This window comes from Mustela nigripes, chromosome 1 (genome assembly GCF_022355385.1).
Source record: "Mustela nigripes isolate SB6536 chromosome 1, MUSNIG.SB6536, whole genome shotgun sequence".
NCBI classification, from domain to species: Eukaryota; Metazoa; Chordata; class Mammalia; order Carnivora; family Mustelidae; genus Mustela; species Mustela nigripes.
This window is the reverse complement of record NC_081557.1, coordinates 92,875,548-92,896,686: the sequence shown is the minus strand read 5'-3', so window position 1 is coordinate 92,896,686 and position 21,139 is coordinate 92,875,548. Positions and strand designations below refer to the sequence as shown.

The 21,139-nt window shown below is 50.6% G+C and overlaps 1 long non-coding RNA gene across 1 annotated transcript; it reads right to left on the bottom strand.

The window, feature by feature from the left end:
* Positions 1–1,937: 1,937 nt before the first annotated feature.
* On the bottom strand, positions 1,938–20,845 carry LOC132012869 (uncharacterized). The gene is made up of 3 exons (XR_009402787.1): positions 20,731–20,845; positions 2,347–2,487; positions 1,938–2,161 (listed from the first exon to the last, which is right to left on the bottom strand). It is a non-coding gene; the product is annotated as an uncharacterized LOC132012869 (long non-coding RNA).
* Positions 20,846–21,139: the final 294 nt, after the last annotated feature.

The window sequence follows — 21,139 nt, the reverse complement described above, 5'->3', positions numbered from 1 at the left end:
AGAAACAAATCTCACTAACAGACAAATCCAGCAATAATTTGAATGAGATTTTTGAAAGCTTTCCCTATTTGTCAATTTGTGTGTGTGTGTGTGTGTGTGTGTGTGTGTTTAATTCCATCTTGGAAATGTTCCCTTTTGTTTAAGATATAGAATGTAAGAACTGGAAGGGGAGACCACACAGTCTGAAACCTCTAACTGGTTAGGAAACTGAGCCTCAAAGAGGTGAATTTATCTGTGTGAGGTGTCCCAGACATAGTAGCCCTAGAACCTCTTTCTTCTACAGCACCCCATCTGTCAGCAACTCCCTCTGACGTAGGAAAGCATTTCATTGTCCCTGCGTGGGAGGGCCCTGCTCTGCAGAAAAGTACCCACACTCTCATTCTTCCCAGGAGACAGTTGGTTTCCCAACTTGGAGGCAGGGAGAACATTCTAGAAGGCCCTTTCAGTTCTGGGACTACCTGATCCTATAGTCTACATTGGAATATTTACCATATTAGAATGCAGCTTACATTAGAATATACCTATATATTTAAGAATTGAGGGGATTTTCACTTTGAGTCTCTTTTCCTTGACTCAGGCCACTTTTTTAAAACCAAAAGCAATCATCAAAGCAAGCTACAGAGGCTAACTAACCCCAGTCTACACCGGGTTTACCTCAAACCCCTATATAGTTAACAGTGACTTGTCCGGGTTGATCATTTGGCAGTGTAAGTTTCAGTCCATCTCTCCTCCTCCACTCCCCTCAGCTAAGGACTTTGAGCTAAAAAGCAGAACTCTGGGCTGGGTTTTTATTTTTATTTATTTTTTCTTGGTATTCCGGATGATTGTTGCCGAAAGACTGAAGTCTAAATTCCTTCCACTGAGATCGTCAGAAAATGGCAGAGTGGAAGGAACCGTAGCTCTGGAAGGAGCAGAGGCGTCGGGGAGCAGTCACACCCTACCCAGCAGCAGAGGCAGCAGGAACTGCATGGAGCCCACTGGGCTCACCGCATGGACTCCCGCCTGGTGCAGCCTCCTTCGGCCAGCCCCCAGTTTTTGGGCTCAGCTCTTGCCTGGACTTAGGCAGGGCTAAACCTTGGCAAGCTGGAAGAACAAGGCAAGGAGAACAGACAATGGCTGGGAAGCCAATAGACCTATGCCCTAGCCGCTGACTTGGCCAATACGCTTCCTCTCTCTGGCTATCAATTGCCTCCTCCATAAAGGAAGGGAATGGAGGTGGACTTAATCTCTCCTGCCTCTGACTCCAAGTCTCAGCTTTCTGGGCATATCTTAGGTTCAAGAAGCACCAGCCACATGGGATTGTTGAGAGGATTCATGGAGAGAGATATGCATGTAAAGTGCTTAGAACAGTGCCTGGCATATAATAAGTGATCGATAAATATTATTGATAATACCTATCAATTTAAATATTTAGATAATATTTTTATCCTGCCAAGTGGTCCCCCACCCCCGTGTGAACGCTCCAGTGATATGGATCGCTAAAATGGTTTAAGAACCAGATGGGGGTGGAGGGGCGGGGCTCTGCTCTGTAGGGCTTGCCAGTTACCTAAGTGTAAGTAATCCCTCTAGGATTGATTTCAAGCTGCCACTATGATTTAAAACAACTCAGAAAATTCCTGAAAATTGAGCATTAGCTTTGGCAAGCCAGTAGGGGGCAGTTCCAGAGAAATGCAACGCCACCTCATTCTCAAGCAGCTGACCGTTGCCCATCTTGCACGTGTAGAGACTGGACATTAATTAAAAATAACGTGCTTGCAGCCACGCTCTCACACAGCGCTCTTTGCAGCCACCGCACGTCCCCTCCCTGCCCACTCACTCCCACCTCCTCCCCGCAACCCTCCAAGCACAGCAATCTGTGTGTACTTTGGAAACATAAACTCGCATTATCATTAATCTAAGCCAAGCATCATTGAGAAAGTAAATCTGCTGAAAAGAAACATTTATTCACTTTTAAATTTTGATGATGTATATATTAATCACTGTTGGGGATTATCCACCCCATGTACTCTAGGGTGAGTCAGACACCTCGTCCCCTGCGTTTGCGCCTGGCTCCCCGCCCCGGCCGTGACTTCTACAGCCACGGGCCCTCTTGTTGGGAGTGTCTCACCTCGATCCTGAACTTGACAGTCCTCCTGCTCCCAGGAAGTTGGTTATTTACCGACTGAAAATGGAGAATTAAAAGAAGAAAAATAAAACACCTTTCCCAGCGGGGGCCATAAAAGTCTCATGAAGTCATAAAGACAATTACTGGCAGGTCTATATGGCATACCCTCTGTGAGTCATCTGTCTTCTGCTGGCAATAAAGGCACATAGCAAATTAACCAGGAGGGAGGCCCGCTCACTTACCCTGTAATTAGACGGAGCTGCAAGATGCTTCCTTTCAGACTTCATGTGGGAGGATCCTTTCTGGCTCCCGGTGGCCCTGTCCCCCAGCCCGGCCAGGCTCGGACTCCTCCTCTGGCCACGATGCAATTCCCGGGCCTGGAACTGGAAGGCAGGGCCATGATCACAGACACAGCCTCCCGTCAGAGGTGCCTCCCCTCAAGACCCTTGCAGGCTATTTAGAGAGGTAGGCAGCATGTAGAGATTCCAAAGTGATCCTGAGCTTTTCAAACTGGCAGACGCCTATCTTCCCCACCTCATCCTTCACCACCTGCTGTCATGAGATCTAGATTCTAGCCACATTCAGGAGGCTCTTTCTCAAGTTCATTGTCCACCTTCTGGCCTCCATACCTTCACAAGCGCTGTTCCCTCTACCTGGAATGTGCCTATCCCCACAAGGTCTCGGCTTGCAGAGACGCAGTGCGGACAACAAGCTCCGTGAAGCCTTCCCTGACAAGTCTCTAGCCACATTAACTAGCTCTCCTCTCCCCGCATCAATTATAGATACTGATCACGGAATCTTTTATTCTCGCCCCAGATTGTGACTCTGAAGCAAGGCAAAGGCTGGCTAACGCCTTGGAAGCCCATTTGTCATCCCACCCCAATCGAAGCTTCTAGAACCACGCACTTACCTAGCAAGTGCTCAATAAATGTTAGTTGAAAGAGTAAATTAAAAAAAAAAATAGTATAAGCAGAGCCTGTGGCATATTTGGAAGAAGGGAGAAGAGCTGGACATAGCTCCATAGCCAAGTCCGGATCACAGGGAGGTCGGCCGGGATCTCAGGCCTGGCCCTCGGCTCCCACGGAGGCACTCCCCGTCTCTCTATCCTCTTGCTTCTGAGATCCTTCACCTCACCTGGGACGTTGCCTTTTGTAATCAGCACCTGCATTCCGACTTTGTATGTCGAAGAGAGAAACCAGAAGGGGTCAGGACGTGTCTCTGTATCTCAGGTGACCATCTGAGACACTCGGCTCCCAAGAGCAGAGCCAAGCATGCAAATCAGCACTGGCCTACAGGCCCCACACTGAAAAGAAGTCTGCCGGAAGCAAGAGCAATTGCTGGTTAAAAATAAAAGATAAGGTGGTGCCGATGCTGTGTTTTCCTGAGCTCGGTGCATAGAGAGCCGGAACCTTCTTCCCCAGGACACGGGTGAGCAAGCCAAGAGCGAAGAATCATGGGAAAGATGAGAGAATTTGCAGGCCGCTGGTTGGAGTCTGAACGTGTGGGCGCTCCGGGGCAAACAGGAGGGACACAGAGCTGCATCCTATGCCAGGTGCCCGGATGAGCCGTTTCTCTGTGGCAGGCACTTGCCCTTTGGAAAGTGCTGTGACCACACCTCACCCTGAGCTTCCTAGAGGGTCAGTAAATTAGGGAAAGGCCTTTCACTCACACAATCAATACTGATTTATTGAGTGCCTATCCTGTGTCAGGCGCTGCTCTCCATGCTGGAGATACTATAATAAACAAAATCGTCCTGGCCTTCATGTTGCTTCCACACCGGAAGTGGGAAGGGGAGGGCAAATACACAAGTAATTCATGACGACTGTATGCAATCTGTTGCAAGAGCGTACATGGGGGTCTTATGCCAGTCTGAGAGGTCAGGGAGGGCTACCCTCAGGAGGTAACATTTACACTGAGAACAACAGGGTGCATGGCAGTTACCCTGGTGGGAACAGAAAGAATGTTCCAGGGAGAGAGAGCTGCCAATGCAAAGAGCTCCAAGATAGGGAGGATTCGCCAAAGGAACCAACATGGCTGCAAGGTGGGCGGGAGGAGAGGCTGGTAGTTGCTGAGACCTGGTTGCTGTCAGATCCTTGTAGACCAGGCTGTGGATGTGAACTTTCCAAGGGGACAAGTCAGGGCTGAAGTCTCAGCCCCTTCCCACTCACTGAGCCTTGCATCCCAGCACAGGTGACACCCTCTAAGCTGTCTTCACCCCAAAGTCATCCTCTGTGGCCAAGTCCACAGAAAAGTGCCTGAGCCACAGCACTGTTTGAAATTCGGTGCAGAGGGCCCTCCAGGGCTAGATTTCACTAAGTCCTTGAAAGAAGTAGACCATCGTATTATGGGGTTGGGGGGAGGTCAGTGTTGAGGACATGGACCCAGAGCCAGAACAGCCTCCCGTACAGCCTTCGTGTCCTTAGTTTTCTATCCAGACCACCAACCAGTGTCACCTCTGATGGTTTCCTCACCGCTCCTGAGCTGGGTGAAAGGAGGGAGCCCACAGAGGCCTCCTGATCCAAGTGGGACTGAGCAGGACTGGCCAGAGTTATCCCTGGTAGGGCCGCCCTGGGCAGACGGCCTCTGCGGGTCTGGCCTTGCTGGTTCTCTGCTCCACACTGTTTCTTTCAGAGGATGCCCAGGGAGATAGGAGCCCCCAGGGAGGAGGTATTGTTTGCACAAAGTGTCTGTCTTTGCCTAGGGCCAGCAGCTCAGTGGGACTCAGGTCCCCATTGGCTGGTGGTTGGAGGGCCGGTGCTGGGGCCCAGGAGAGTAAGTTCTCTGTCACAGTCCATCCATCAGGGCATCCTCGTGGGCACCGCAGGCCCAGCGGGCCCACGGCTCTGCCTCCAGCCCCGGTGCCTAGAGAAGAAAAGGGGCTTCTCCCCTCCCCGCTCTGTGGTCCTGCAGTGGCCACAGCCCAGCACCAGCCTCCCTCCCGGCACCCATATCGCAGCCCTAGCAACACATTCCCAAGCTCAAACTTCCGACCCCACGTTGGCAGGCTAAGCTTGTCAAAACCATCCTCCAGATTTGGTTGCTGGCACCACAATCATATAATACAATTTCCATCTATAGCCTCTAACTGTGGGCCCTGTATCCAGGCATAGAAGACAGGGAGGCCTCCATGAGCAAACAGGCACAGCCCTGCGTGTGGCCCTGTTTAAAAACGATGTGGCGTTTGGCTACTCTGTACCAGGTTGAGCCTCTGCTTCCTCCTCTGTCAGAAAGGGGGCAGAGAGGGAGTGACCGTATTGCAAGGGACCATAGGGAGAAATAAAGGAGATAAGCGGGGAAAATAATACAGTCCCTAGAGCAAAGTAACTCCTCACCTTTAACTCTTATTATGAGCTGCTATGTCCCTGGGCATCGCTGGCGCTCCAGGCGCCGTGCTGGAGGACCTACAAACATGTCAGCCTTCCTTCACCACGACTGCCCCGGGTGCTGGGAGCAAACCATCTCACACAGGTGGAAATGGACGCGCAGTGCATGGGTTCTAAGCCGAGATCTGTGTGGCTCCAAACCACTGCCCAGTAGTTGGGGACCTACGTGCCTCATCTGCTTTCTGGGCAGCATTGTTTCACTCAAGCTCCTTGGAGGAGAGAATCCTCAGGCCCGGGGAAGGAGAGACCCAGGACTCTCCCCATCAGTATCGAGAACAAGAGTTGTTGCTCTGAAATGTTTTGAGTCAACGTGGGGAGCTCACTATGTCTGAATCCAAACAATGGGAGAGGCAAGGGGATGTCCGGAAGGGGAAGCAGAGCCAGAAGTCTACTAGCCATGTGACCTGGAGCAACGCAGGAAACATCTCTGATACTCACTCCCCACTATGTCAAATGGGCTAATAACTTTCTTCCCAGAGATGCTCTGAGGATGAGAATAGATACTGTCTATGGAAGTGAGCTCTCTCCACCATAACATTAGAAAGAATTAGAAAGAATTGTCATTGAGAGGCACTTATGTAGAAGAGGTAAATCGTCAGAGCCCCTGGTTTTAACCCACTGAGCCACCCAGGCGCCCAGAGCCCCTGGTTTTAATCTGACATGGGAGTGTTGGGTGTTTGCTGTATCAAAGGTTCACACCCAAATTCAAAGATGGGACCGGGAAAAGGGATGCAGTGTCTCATGGGATGTCACGGTGCTCACAGACCGGGTCCGGCGTGCAGGCAGAATTTCCTGGGGAGACACATGCACTGAGCTTTCCAGGAGAGAATGAGAAGGATGCTGGTCAGGGGAGGGCGCACAGACTGATCAAGAGTGGCAGGCAGCGTCCAGGCCGGCTGGACCGCAGGGTACACACACGAGGGCAGAGGGGAGAGGCGACGAGGCTGGCACCATTATTATCTCCATTGGACAGATGGAGACAATGAGGCACAGGGTGGCTACAGACATCACAGGGCAAGTCAGTGGGGTTGCAGTCAGCCGGGGGTCTGGCTCCAGAATCCATGCTCTTAACTATATATGGCCCAATCTCAAACTGTGGTCCTGGGATGAAAATGAAGAATGGGGAGCTGCAGAGGTTCTATAAGAGAACAGAAGGAGAAGACAGAAGAGGGGGACTTGGAGGGGAATGTAGAGGAGTCGGGAAAGTCAGTGAGTGGGCCCACTGAGAAGAACCAGTAATCGGAAGTCCAGGTAATATGTCCGAGGCCTCTTCTAGCCTGCATGTCAGAGTCCCCTTCCAGAGTATGTGGGCAGTGTCCCAGGTTTTGTGGGCTCCCGGCCAGCCGGAGCAGCTTGGGCAGGGTTCGGGCAGGCCAATGACATCATTACTTCCATGGCCCACTGAGCATCCCAGGCCCCAGATGCCACTGCACCCCTGGTATGTTCTCTGGACCCTGGGTCACAAGGTTGGGAACCCAGATGTTCCCCTCACTCTCGGCCACTGAAGACAGTAGCCTTCACAGAACTCCTGGCCTCTGTTGTGCAGGTTAGGAAGGTGTAGTCTTGTGGTGTCTCTGTGCACCTCACCCAGGATGAGCCAGCTGGACTCCTGCCCCCATGAGGACGCAGCAACCTAGCCTTGTTTACTGATGCTGGGGGGCAGGGGTGTCCAGAAAGAGGGGCAGAAGGGGAAGGCTTTAGGCTTTGAAGGCAGATCAATAAAAAACTTGATTCCTGGCTGTGACACTCACAAACTGGGCAACGTGGAGAAAATGCCTTAATCCCTGAAGCCTCAGTTTCCTAGTCTATAAAATGGGGGCAAATATTACCTACCACATAGATCAGAGAAGGGCAAGGGTCCAAACAGGGCTGGTAAGTGTCTATCCCAAAGGGCCTTCGGTAAATGCCAGGCCTCCTTCCTAATGACTCTTCCAGACCAGCGTTTAAAAATCTCACTTGGTGGCATTTACTCTTTGCCCAAAGCATGAGCCCAGATAAAAACAGGTAGCCCCAAGCCTTGCCCCCAAAGGCACAGACAAATGGTGAGGTCCCTTAGCTACCTCGGAGGAGAACTCCATCCAGCTCCCAGAGCAGCCCTTTGATGTGGATACGACCCAGGCCTGCAGCCTCGTGGCTCAAGAAGAAGGCACTAAAAGATTGATAGAAGAGATCTGTGTGGGACACAGCCAGAGGAAGGCAAGCTGGAGAATAAGGAAGTGCACGTGCCTGGGGACAGAACATCTTAGAGAGGGGACTACTAACCGAGATAAGGGCAGAGTCTCCGTGCGTATAGAGACAGCTGCTTCCAACACCCCAGTAAGGAAGGAAGCTTGCAGTAGGCGCCTACTGTGTGCAAGCATCCTTGGGTATGTTGGCTCACATGACCACCACAGTGATTCCCTACAGTTGGGGGAGGACACAGAAGGGTTGAATAACGTGCCCGTTGCCAACAGCATCACAGACTTCACAAAAGAAGGTGGCATTAGATCTGGGCCTGGAAAGACGGCTGTGGCTTCCACCGACACAATGCTGGCCTGGGGGGCCTTGAGAGCTGGGCCAACCCATGGACAGAGGGCAAGGATGAGCAAAATCAAGAAGACTAAAAACAAATCAGGTGTCACTCCTGATGAGGGCTTGCCAGGAACACGAGTCGAGTGGGGAACCTATAGGTACTAGATGCTCTCAGGGTCTCAGAAACTTGCTCAAGGTCACGCAGCTCATGAGGGCTGCAGAGGAAAGTCAAGTCTATCTCACTTTTTTACTACCAAGATGGGATCCCTACACTGCCTGAAGAAACAAGACATCGGTCAGGTGGTAAAAGCAGAAAACAGCGAGAAATTCCAAGCTCAGAGAGGAGACTGAGGTATGAATGGTCGGAATTGCAACCAAGCCTGGTGACCAAAGTCTCCGGGTCTTCTTCCCCAGAGGACAGGAAGAGGGGTGGGAAGAGGGACAGGAAACTGACCTCCTCTCGCTGCCAACCGCGTCAGGCCCTGACCCCGCAGCCCAGCCCCCTCTGTTCCCCTCAGTGCCCTTGCTCCTTGCAGAGTCTGGACTGTCTCCAAATCTCCAAGCCCCTTTCTCTAGTGCTTCTCCTTCATGGACTAACCCCCTGCTCCCCCTCTTTCTTCATTTACAGAAAGCAGCAAACACCAAAGACATCACAAGATGGTCTCAGAAGTCGGGAAGACGATTCATGCTCGGAGCCCACAGATACTCTGCGCACTGAGCCCCGCTGCGTGCCAGGCCCGGGGCTAAGCACGGGGGAGCCTGCAGGCAGCTGCCTTCCGGGAGCAGGTGGTCCAGGGGAGAACAGAGCAGGAAACAGTCCACCTGAGCGCGTGGACACTCCCACAGCAGCGGGGGGAATCAGGGAGGGCGTCCTGCAGAAAGTGCCGGCAAAGCAGAGACTCGAAGGACCAGCGGGAGTTGGCAAAGGGCAAGAGTGTTCAAAGCAGAACGAGCAGCATCTGCAAAGGCTCGCAGGAAGGAAGAGCACATCTGGAGCAACCGTCTGTAGCTCAGTACGGATGAAGTATAGAGTCATGGGGGCAGGGGGTCAGGGGTGGCCAGAAATGGGGCCAAAGGGTAAAGTCGGGGCTACATCTGAAAGGCATGAAGACAGAGGTCCTTCCCCTTTTCATGCACGTGGACACCCCAGGCAGTCTGGTGAAGCCTTTGGACCTCTTCCCAGAATCACGTCTTTAAATGCATAAAATAAAATACATAGGATTACATAGGAAGTAAATTATATTGAAGTGCCGTTATAAAAATATTTTTTAAAAACTAATTTGTGATATAGTAATATATGAGCTTTTTATTAATGCAGTAAATAATAAGTTCTAGTGGCGGGTCTAATTACACGATTTTGAAGTACTGCTGGGAGAAAACAATATTTCAAGATTAAGTGTAATAACTGTAATATGATGTAAAAATATCTGTGATTTCCATGGGTGACAAAGTCCAAGGTACTGCCAGAATTACTACGGATTCCATGCTATGGATGGGGCCTACATTTGTAATCAAAGGAGATGCTAACTCCAGTTAGAGGTTAGTAAAATTGAAGCTTTTTTTTCCCCCCTCTCTCATCTGTGCTCATGATCCCCTGCTGGAAAGATTTGTTAAGAAATGTTCCCTTGATCCTTAGCTCTTGCAAAGTCCTGCCCATGACCGCAGCCCCGTCCTGGTCTTCGTCTCCCACCACTCGCCTGCTGGATCCTTTTCAGCCACATCATCAGCCTTCTTGCCACTCCCAGAACATACAAAGCAGGCAGCTGCCCCAGGGCCTTTGCCCATCCTTGTCCTCCTGCTTGGATTGCTGTTCCTAGAATTATATATGTGATTCCTACCCTCTTTTAGGGAGAACTCTTTTAGAGTTCTTTTAGGACTCCATTCAAATGTTACTTTATCAGAGAGGGCTTCCCAGGCCACCCTCGGAAAATAGCAACACCCCCTTTCCCTCCGTATTCACACCCCCATTTTCCATCACACCTCTAGTGTCTGATGTTCGTATGCCTTTGTTCCTAGTGTTCCTTAATAGCACAGACTTTGTGCTGTTCACTGCCATCTTCCCAGCACTTGGAGCAGTTCACACCAGGAGACTGTGAGTCTCCACTCCCTGCTACTCACCCAAATCCTTCAAGACCGCTATAAAACCCAGCAGCCCCGTGAAGCCTCATCACTGCCCCCCAACTTCTCTGGATACCCGTGCTCAGGGAGACAGGTTATGGAGGGTGGAAAGCATGCCTTGCCTTTCTGCATCTCCTCACTGTGCCTGGGCAGGGAGCACACATTTGTTAAGTCAGGGGGTCAAAATCTCACATCCCGGAAGGCCCAGGCGGCTATGGGAATGAATGTAGCTGTCTGGGTGACAGTGTGGAGTTCCACCTGTAATGGGCCAAAACATGCATCCACTCATAATCCCCAGAACCTCTAGGTGTGCCCTTATTTGAGGGGAAAAAAGGGTCTAGCAGAAATAAAGTTAAGGATCCCAAGATAAAGAGATCTTCAGGGCACCTGGGTGACTCAGTGGGTTAAAGCCTCTGCCTTCAGCTCAGGTCATGATCCCAGGGTCCTGGGATCGAGCCCCACATCGGGCTCTCTGCTCAGCAGGGAGCCTACTTCCTCCTCTCTCTCCACCTGCCTCTCTGCCTACTTGTGATCTCTGTCTGTCAAATAAATGAATAAAAATCTTAAAAAAAAAAAAAAAGAGAGAGAGAGATCCTGGATGATCAGTGTGGGGCCTGAAGGCCATCACAAATGTCCTTACAAGAAGGAGCAAAGGGAAATGACAAAGACCCACAGGGAAAAGGTAACTTGATGGGAAGACAGAGGTAGACTGAGGGTGATGTGGCCACCAGGCCGGGAATGACCTGGCAGCCACCGGGAGCTAGAAGAGGCAAAGAACAGAGTCTCTCGTTGAACCCCGGATGAAGCACAGCCTGGGGGACTGTAGACTCCTGGTCTCCAACACTGTGGTGGGCTAAGTTTCTGTTGTACTAAGCCCCCAACTTGCAGTAATTTGTTTCAGCAGCCACAGGAGACTCACGTACTATCCTGAGGCCTACCAGACGGAAACACAGACCTCAAACTAGATCTTCCCTATTCTTTTCCATTCATTCCCAACAGCCCCCGGCCCAAAAGAAACTAAAAACCCAACCTTTCATGTGAGATCTCCTAAGTGTGGCCGGGTTCTCGCTTGCAAGCATGGAAGCCGGCCCTGGCCAACGTGTGCGGGCAATATGACTTCATTAGAAGCAGCTCGATGGGCTCACAGAATTGAGGAGAAGCTAAGAAACAAAAACTGGAAAATAGGCAGAATCCAAGGGAGAGAGAGCCTGCGAGCTCCCGACCATGCGGACGTTTGCTTAGGACACTGACGCCGCTGGCCACTGGTGGGAGCATCCCCGGCAGCGGCTGGCTCCACCTTGGAGGTCACATGGAAAGCGTGTGTCGCACGGAAGCTTGGGGCAAGCAGGGCAGTCAATGTGCGCTCCCCCCTCACCCCCAAACAGCACAAGGACCGCATCAAGGGAAGCTCTGAGTACGTGCTGAGTGTTGGACATTCCCCATGGGAACAGAGGCTCCCAGCTTTGCTGTCTGGGACCCACAGTGTGAGGTGCTTTTTAGATCCCAGCCCCGCATAGAACCAGCACAGACCTGCAGCAGTAGTTATCTGACCGTGTACTCCACACGGGGACCACTCTCTCTCCTCTCCCCTTACTTCTTCTCGTGTCGGTCTATTCCTTCCCATTCCTTCCAATCCTACTCTGTCCTCCTCCCCCCTCCACTATCATTCCTAGAGCGATATTTATTTATGAAAGTAAGAGAAAATATCCCCCATGCCTTGAAAGACTCGGAAAATAGACCACTTAGGGACTTACTCAGAGATAGATTTTTCCCAAAATCAAAACGTAAGAATAGGCAACTTGGGATCCTTTCTAAACCGATTTCGAGGCCCGCAAAGGGGTCATAAATCACAGTTCTAAAAACACAGCACCGGAGCAACTGATTCTATTTTTAAAAAGAAGCAACCAACAGTATTTAGGACAAACAAAAACCGCTTTTGAGCTAGTCCCTGGACTGCCCGTTTATGACCTCTTCGTTAAAATCTTGATGTATTGATCAGTGGATTGACTGACTCTACTGTAGGAAGGAGGATGTGGGAAGAGCCGCTTTGGCTTACATTTTTCATGACAGAGTTAACTCTAGCATCTAGTACAGGGCCTGGCACGCAGTCGGGCACAGTCACACGGAGGAGCAGCTGAAAACGGATGGCTTTCCTCAGTTGCCTTGTCCTGTTGCAAGTCCTCCTGGAGACTTGGTGTGGCCCGTGGACAGGGACCCACATCCACAGGTGGTCAGGAGCCTGGATGCACCTCTGAGCCCCGGGCCTGCTCCCTCCCCCTCCCAGGCTCCGCATATCACCACCTCCATAAACACCAGCCAGGGAATGCTTTGTTTTCCCATCAGCCAGCCTGCCCTCCCCACCCCCTCTCCTTCTCTCATCTCTCATTTGGCAGTGCTATTTGTTAAACTGCAAAAACACACAAAATCCTGCTCTGTGGCTAGGGGGGGAGTGGGGGCGGTGGCGGTGCGCGGGGAGAGCAAGCAAAGGGAAAGGGAGAGAGGAAAGAGACGCTTTTCAACTTTGCTCTAATGTCTTCGTTAATTGAACTCATCAGCTAAAATCATTTGTGGAAATTTTTAAGAGGCGGAGGGAGAGAGAGAGGGAGAAAGAGAAAGAACTGATCACATGCAAGAGAAATAAGTCAGATGTGAAAATCCTTCAGACTGGGAGATTGCACTATTTATTCACCCAAGTGTCCTGCTGTGTCTCTGAAACGCAGTGATTTAATGAGGTGCTGCAAAGGTATTTGTTATTAAGAAATTCTGTGTCTGCTTCTTCTCCTCTGTGTGATTAGGCCGGAGCCGGCGGAAGCTCCTACCCGGCGTGCTGTTAAAGATTTAGGAGCTGTGGCCCTCCCCATTGCTCCCCTCTTACAAGTGCCTTTAGAAATGGTTCCAAAATTAAATATTGTACAAGCCGATCAGCCTTGTTTAACGCAGATGCTGAGTGAGATTTAAAAAGAAATTAGAAAAGCATTTGTGTTAACAGATGTTCTTCCTTTTCTCTCTTGGAGCCGAGATGATTTGGGCTGGGTCCCTCCTGAGGCATGCAAGAGCCAAGAGGGATAAGCCCCAAACTGGCAGAGGGAGGGGGGCCCGGCAGGCCTGGGGGGGACACCTGGGTCCTTGGATCCTCTGCTAGTGAGGACCCGGGGTCCCTACGGGAAGGGGCAAAGCAAGCTGCCAGCCTCGCAGGCTTTTCCCCAAAGCTCCCGGATCCTGCCAGAGCCTCTCCCAAGACAAGGGCTTCAGCAGGTGCTCGCTGCAAATCTGTACCCACACAAACACCATTACCCATAGCTTCAAGAAAATCAGCAAAGGAGCCGAAATCGGTGCCCAGACTCCACCAGCCATTGACCCCAATGAGAGACAACATCCTCTAGGGATGTTGTCCTCTAGGGGCTGTAATCCAGACCCTTCATCCAGGTCAGACCTGCTCTGATCCGCCCCTCCCCATGAGTTAGACACCCTGCTCCCTTTCAGCTATGCCATCTTCTTCTTCACCCCCTGTTAGCACAGACAGACCTGTGCGAGTGTGGGTTGATGTCTCAAATCTCTCTTGAATAGACTTTTTGCTCTGTCCTCAGTTAAAACACATAGGGGCCATCCCTTACACAAAGAAAACCATCTGAGTATGTGGCCGGTCAAGGTTTCTCTCTAAGTCCCTTGCACCCACTCAGAGGACTGACCCCCACACTACCTCCCTTGAGGCGGTAACAGGAAGTAGTGGGTCTGGAACTAGAATCGGGACCCCCCCCCCCAAAACTCTGTTCAATGTCCCATCTGATAAGATTCAGATATTGAGAAACAGATTGTGATGCTCTTTGCAATTTAGCTTTATTTATTGTTGTTGTTGGCGAAACACAAGGCTCAGAAAGACAGCGACTTGATCGTGATCCCATAGAACATCAGGGACAGAATCAGGCGAGAACCCGCATCCCAAAGGCCCAGCTGAGGGCTTCTCCCTGCAGTGAGTCCACGGCACCATCTACAGATGCTTACGGAATGCCTGCTGCTGGCCAGGCTCTGTGCAAGGTGCTGGGGCTATGAGGGGAACAAGCCAGACCCTCAAGGAGGCCCCTGTTTGTCAGAAGAAATAGACATTGAACAAATTATTGCAGATATACTGAAAAAAGGACTTCCAAGAAGGAGTATGGGGCTCGTGGGAGTGTATAAGAAGAGAAACAGGACAAGTCTGGACTCCACTGCTCCACTGCCCCCAAGGGAAGACAATGAACAAGCAATGTGTTTCACCGCCACCAAGAAACCAACTGCAGACAGACAGCAGCTGCTGGCTGTCCCTTTTACCCTGGGGCATCCTTGCTCTGTTCAGCTAGCTCCGAAGGCAGCAATCCTTCTTAGTCATCCTGCCAACCCCTGCCCCGTCACTTGTGGAGCACTGCCCCATCCTTTTCCCCACCTCCAAACATGGGTAGAGAGTAATGACCTCCACCTCCCCCCCACACACTATCAACACAACCAGCCCCTTCTTCTCGGAAGCCCCAGCTCTGCCTGCCCATCTCAGAAGCAAGAAGAAAGACAAGCTAAAAGGAGAACCAGGCAACTTCCTAATTAACACTCTTGGAAACAGCCAGACCTCCCCCTGCACACAAATGAAGAGAGTCGCCCACAGCCACAAAGACTCTTTTTCTCCTCGTTTGCTGGGTAGAGGCTTTGCTGCGGACTGAGCAACCTGTAGAGGGAGGGGGCGTGCTGAATGAATGTGTCTCTGGGCCGGGCTGGGAGGAGTAGGGGTATGAACCGCGGTGGTCCAGGCCTGGGCAAGCTCCCCTCTGCTCTGGATCTCTAGATCCTCATCCGCACAGTGAAGAGCGAGTCCAGCGTAATCCGGTCCCTGCCGGCTCACTTCTCATACCTGGTCTCCTCCTTTTGGAGGTTCCGCTGTGGAGGTCAGCTGATTATGCCCTATACCTCCTCCTGCCACTTCCTCTAAAATGCCCCCTCGTACATCAGCATCACCAAGAGACCTTCAGATTGGTTCCAGAGTGCCCCTCCTAGAGACTCTGACTCAGCTGGTCTTGGTGAGACCAAGTTGTGCCTGGGTCCCTTTCAGGTGTTTTAATGGCCAAACAGGACCAAGAATAGTACCCAGCAAGTCAGTGAGACTGGAACGCTCCCCTAGAGGCAGAGGAGACCCTTCTGGGCTACTCTCTTCAGGTCCTACTACAGAGCCCTCCAAATTCTAGCAATAGTGCCCAGGGCAGGGAGGTTATAGCTAGCATTGTGACTTTTTTTTAGATTTTATTTACTTATTTGACAGAGAGATCACAAGTAGGCAGAGAGGCAGGCAGAGAGAGAGGGGCAAGCAGGCTCCCTGCTGAGCAGAGAGCCCGATGTGGGGCTCGATCCCAGGACCCTGAGACCATGACCTGAGCTGAAGGCAGAAGCTTAACCGACTGAGCCACACAGGCGCCCCATCATTGTGACTTTCAGGCTCTAGCTGTGCCCTTTGGCTGATCTAGACCACCTCCTCCTCCAAGCTCCTTCTTCTTCAAAGACCCCTGCCACAATCCCCACCCCAACCAGTCTTTGCACAGCGATCAGCACGTACATCCCGTGTTACCCTTAGTGCCCCTCTCCTGTCTCCTCCCGTGCAGTTAGCTGTGGAAACATGTGCACCCCTCCCTAGACCGCAACTTCTTTAGGGGAACAACTGTACCCTCCTTCCACCAAGGCCTCGCACGGTGCTTCAAATGTAAGAGAGGTTCAGAGTCCTTAGTTGGGAAAATTATAGTCTCACCCACAAAATGGCTAGAGAACCATATAAACTCTCTATATTTCAGGTACAGGAGAAAAGAAGGAAAGACTTAGCTTAGGAGTCAGAAGCGTAGAACCCTCATCCCACCTCTGTAAAGTTCGGGCAAACCTTAAGATCTCTGGGCCCCCGGTTTTTTGTGTCTGTAGAAGGAGGTGGTCGCACTCGCCCACCTCGAAGCTGCTTCGTACTCCGTGTTGCTCACGCGGAGCCTCTACCTGCCGCTAGGCTTTCAAAGAAGCAGCCTCGGCTCCTTGTTGCCGGAAGAGTCGGCGCACGAGCACAATCAGTGTTTCGCACGTTTTCAGCCTGAGACAGGACTGGAACCGTACCAGGACACTTGGGTGTAGAGGCTCCCTCCCCTTCTGGAAAGATGCAAACGCCGACACACTCCCATCCAGCACGTCTCCTTTTGTCAACTCAGCTTCCGCCCTGGTGTTTTACAAGATCCAGGAAGGCACCAAAGCTATACCAATGTCGTCTTCGGCACGGACCAGAACAGACGCGCCAAAACCTCTGCCAGGTGGCATTACGTGGAAAAGTCCACGATGCACACTCTTGCACAGCTAAAGGGCAAAGCCTTTATCTGGAAGAGGAAAGGAAAACAAACGAACAAACGTGTTTTTCTGCTAGTCAGTATCTGCTGGTTCAGCTTCCCTCCCACTGGGAATTCCTGGAGCTACAGACTGAGAGGACGGTGTTGGCAGCCGGTTCACAGATGAAGAGCCTGTCCGGAAGGTGCTCCTTGCTTCCCCGCAGTTGCTCCCTCCTGTTTTCACAGGAGTAGAACCCAAGTCCTGACTTCTAACTAGGCAGCCAGCTAAAACATGACATCTTCCAACCTCCCATTTAACTAGCGTGGCCACAGGTTAAATTCTGGCCAGTGAAACAGAAGTGTTGTGTCAAACTTCCAGAATGTCTTCTAAAAGGGAAGGGCCTCCTCCTTGCAGCTGCTGGATGTGATGGCTGGAGCTCTAGGAGCCATCTAGGACCATGAGGTGACCTTGAGAAGGAAGCCAACACACGGCAAAATGGCAAGAGTCTTGGTTCCTAACGCTATGGAGTCATACCTTCTTCTGACGTCTTTTAAAGCTGATTGGCTTGTTTCCGATTTATTTTACATCAGGGAGTGAGGCCATTGTTTTGGAGGGTATCTGTTACTCACAACCAAACCTAGTCCTGATCAATGCCGCAGATGAAGTGGACAGAAAGCTGAACAGGGAGCAAAGGTAACCCGTTCCTGGCCTCAGCCTGCCACTAGAGATGGCTATGGCCTTGGGTCCATCCCTAAGTCTCTGGGCCTAAGCTTTCATGATCTGTAAAATGGGTGCAGAAGGGAAAGGGAGTAAGCTACATAGTTTCAAAGATCCATTCAGTTTTGTACAAATCAAAACCACAAAGAGATACCACCTCCTACCTGTCAGAATGGTTAAAATCAACAACACAAGAAACAACAGGTGTCGGTGAGGCTGTGGAGAGAGGGGAGCCGTCGGGCACTGCTGGTGGGAATGCAAGCTGGTGCAGCCACTCTGGAAAACAGTGGAGCTTCCATAAAAAGTTAAAAATAGAGCTACCCTACCAGCTGGCAATTACACTACTAGGTATTTACACCAAAGGATACAAAAACACTCATTCAAAGGAATACATGCACTCGATGTCTACAGCAAAATTATCTACAATAACCAACTCACGGAAACAGCCCGAATGTCCACTGATTGATGAATGGATAAAGAAAATGTGGTGTGCGCGCACGCATGCGTACACACACACACACACACACACACAATGGAATATTACTGAGCCATAAAAAGAATGAAATCTTGCCATTTACCATGACATGGATGGAGCGGGATAGTAGTATGATTAGCAATAATGATGAATAATATTAAGCAATAATAAATGAAAGCAATAGTAATGCAAATAAATGAGTCAGAGAAAGATAAATACCATGATTCCATTCCTATGTGGAATTTAAGAAACAGAACAAATGAGCCAAGGGAAAGAGAGAGAGAGAGGCAAACCAAGAAACAGACTCCTAACTATAGAGAACAAACGTATGGTAGCCAGAGGGGAGGTACGGGGAGGGGGGAACAGGGGATGGGGAGGAAGGAGGGCCCTTGTGATGAGCACCAGGTCTTGTACGGAAGTGTTGATTCATGAAATTGTACACCTGAAATTAATATTATACTGTATGTCAACTAACTGAAATTTAAATAAAAACTGTAAAAAAAACAAAAAAAAGTCCATTCCATTTCCAAACCAGACACTTCTGTTAGATTTCAAGATGGCTCTGTGACTTAAAATTGACCAGTTAGGAACCCAGAAAAAGAGTCCCCAGTCACCAGAGAGGGCATCTTTAATCAGCATGGGTGTCGTGAATACCAAAGTGTCACTGGGGACACTCAAGAAACCCAAGACCACAGACTGTGAAATCTCACTTCAAATCGCAGTGCCATGATTTACAACCCTGTGACCTTGGACAAGTCACCGACCCTCATCCTTCCATTGGGACAAACAATATAGTACATTTCAGGGACACAGGATAGATTCACGGAGGTGTAAACACTGAGCTCACCAAAGGTACCAAAGCGACACAGTAAATCTATGTAGATTTTGCCAAAGCAAACGGGGTGCCTGGAACGGCCTCTGTCTTCACGCATTGCCCTGATGGGAGCCCGATCCCCGTAGCGTCCACACGAAGCCATGTGAATCAGGAAGGCAGTCCCGGTTCCATTTCTCTCCATCATGGAAAAGAAGTGGGAGGATCACCAGAAGAGAAAGAAGGATAAAACAGAGGAGCCGAGATCTGGGTTTTGAGCACTTCAGCAAGAAAACAAGTATCGTTATTGGCTCTGGACAGTGTGCCAATCAGCCACGAAATTACCGGTTTCTCTCTCCTCCCAGAACGGCCTCCCGGGCTGCGCACAAAAGCTGCCGAAGGAACGTCGGGGGGCCAGAGAATAAAAGCCCTCTCTGCCAAGCACAGGCTGATTTGCAATGCATGGCTTTAGCACCATTTCCCAACTCTGCAGCCGCACAAAGGCATTTCTGTCCCGATTTGCGAGTTTAATAGTTTCTATTTCCTACACCTTGCATTCATAATGCATCCTCGCACCATGGGCTTGGGCTGGGGGCCTGCCTCAGGCCTACGGGCACGTCAGCTGCCCTCTCCAGGGCCCGGGGCTGGGAAACCATTTATTAGACAATTTAGCATCTTCTGAGGATGCAGCAACAGAAGGCAGGCCGCCTGACCTCCTTGAAATGTGCCTCTTGTACTCACCTTGCCCTTCGTGACCCTTTGCCCCATGTCTTTAATTTATTTATTCCACGCAGCACCTGCTAATGCTAGGCATTGTCCTGCCCACTCTAAAACCTGACTTCTATCAGGTGCAGCATGATTCCTCAGTGCAGCATGGCACTGAGGGGCTGACACGTCCAGAGAGAGGAGGAGAACAGGATTCAATGTGCGAAGTGCACTTGACCATAACTCTGTGTGGGCTGGCACCATATCCATTTAGACGCACTCTTGATATCTCTAGCACTTAACAATATCTGCACATAATAAGCGCACAATCAGATGTGATGACTAGTGAGTGAAAATAAATGGATATCAAGACCTATAAGTATAATGAAAAAAGATTTTGTTTGTTGGGTTTTATTTTGTTTGGCATGGGCAGGGAGGAGAGGGGCAGAAGGAGGGTCCATGTCCTGAGAGATCTAGAAGTCAAGGGAGTTGTGTGGCTGATGCTGGAGGTGCCCAGTAGTGTGATGGCACAGAAGGAAGCCTCCAGGAAAAGTGTCTCTGCAGAGGCACGAGAGTCTGGGGACTCTGGGGCCACTGGAGCAAGGGACTGGGACAGGAGAGCAAGCTAGAGAAGTAAGCTACCTGCTCACCCGAGGCCTCGCTCCCAGGCCAAGCCAGGACAGAGAATGACATCAGACAAACCTAAGTGTGGGTCCCAGCTCCGTCGCTTACCAGCTGTGTGACCTTGGTCAATATATCAAGCCTCGCTGAGCCTCAGTTTCCTGTTCCGTAAAACGCAGTCACCAGAAACACTCGCCTGCTAGCATCAGTGCAAAGGTGACAAGGGACAGTGAGGTGCGGAGGACACAAAGCTGAGGCGATTCATTAGGTCTTGGGTGGAAGCCGCATCTGCATTTCCCGGGGATCCTGCCAGTTCTGATTCAGGTGGTTCTGAGACTGGGCAAAAAAACAGGGCCCATCGTGGACTCCCATGGCCCCTTTCCTCTCGGGCTTTAGCAGACTCCAGCTGGCGGACCAGCGTCTCTTACAGAGACTTCTCCGCTTTGCTTCTCTCTACCAAGAGCCCAGGCACAAAGCTAAAATCCAGGATTGAGTCCTTTACTAGCCTCTTCTCGCTGAACTAGCAGCTTATCCGAGGGTCCTCAATTCCCTCAGTCACTTGAGAACAGGCGCTGTTGCCTCTTCAACCCTGCACCCCAACGCTCAGAATCGTGTTCTAGCACATAGTAGGTGCTCCAAGAATGTTGCTAAGCAAATGAATACAATTGGTAAACCTAGGATAATTATCCCTATTTTACAGAGCTGTACATGATGTCTAGTGGGAAAGAAAAGCCTGTTGTTAGAAGCACAAGGAGGCGTTCATATCTGCATTGTTCCCCTCTGGTCGCTTTCCTCTCCATCTCAAAACATCTGACGCCATATACAAAGTTGGTCGCAGGAAAGCCAGGGGGTGAGTGGAGAAGAGAGTACTGGGGAACAAGTCCTAGGTCAAGATCTGTAATAGTCAGCTCAGGCTGCCATAACAAAACACCAGAGCCTGCATGGCTTAAGAAACAGAAATCTCTTTTCTTACCATTCCAGAGGCCAGAAGTCCAAGATCAAGGCGCCATCAGGGTTGGTTTCAGGGAAGACCTCTCTTCCTGGCTTGTACACGGTCACCTTCTTGCCACATCCTCATACAGCTTTTCTCTGCATGCAACTAGAGACAGAGAGATCTCTGGTCTCTCTTCCCTCATGATGTCTTGTAACACTTATTAATTCCCTCAAGGTCCTATCTCCAAATACAGTCATACTAGGGGTTAGGACTGTAACATATGAATTTGAGGAAAGGAGACACAATTCAGTCCATAAGGAGTGGGGAAGGTTCTGGAATTGATCTGGTTTGGGATCTGCCCCCTGTGACCTGTATTGCAGCAGAATGTCAGAAGTGGCAATGACATCAATCCCAGCTACATTGTCAGGTCTCATCAACTCATCAGTTG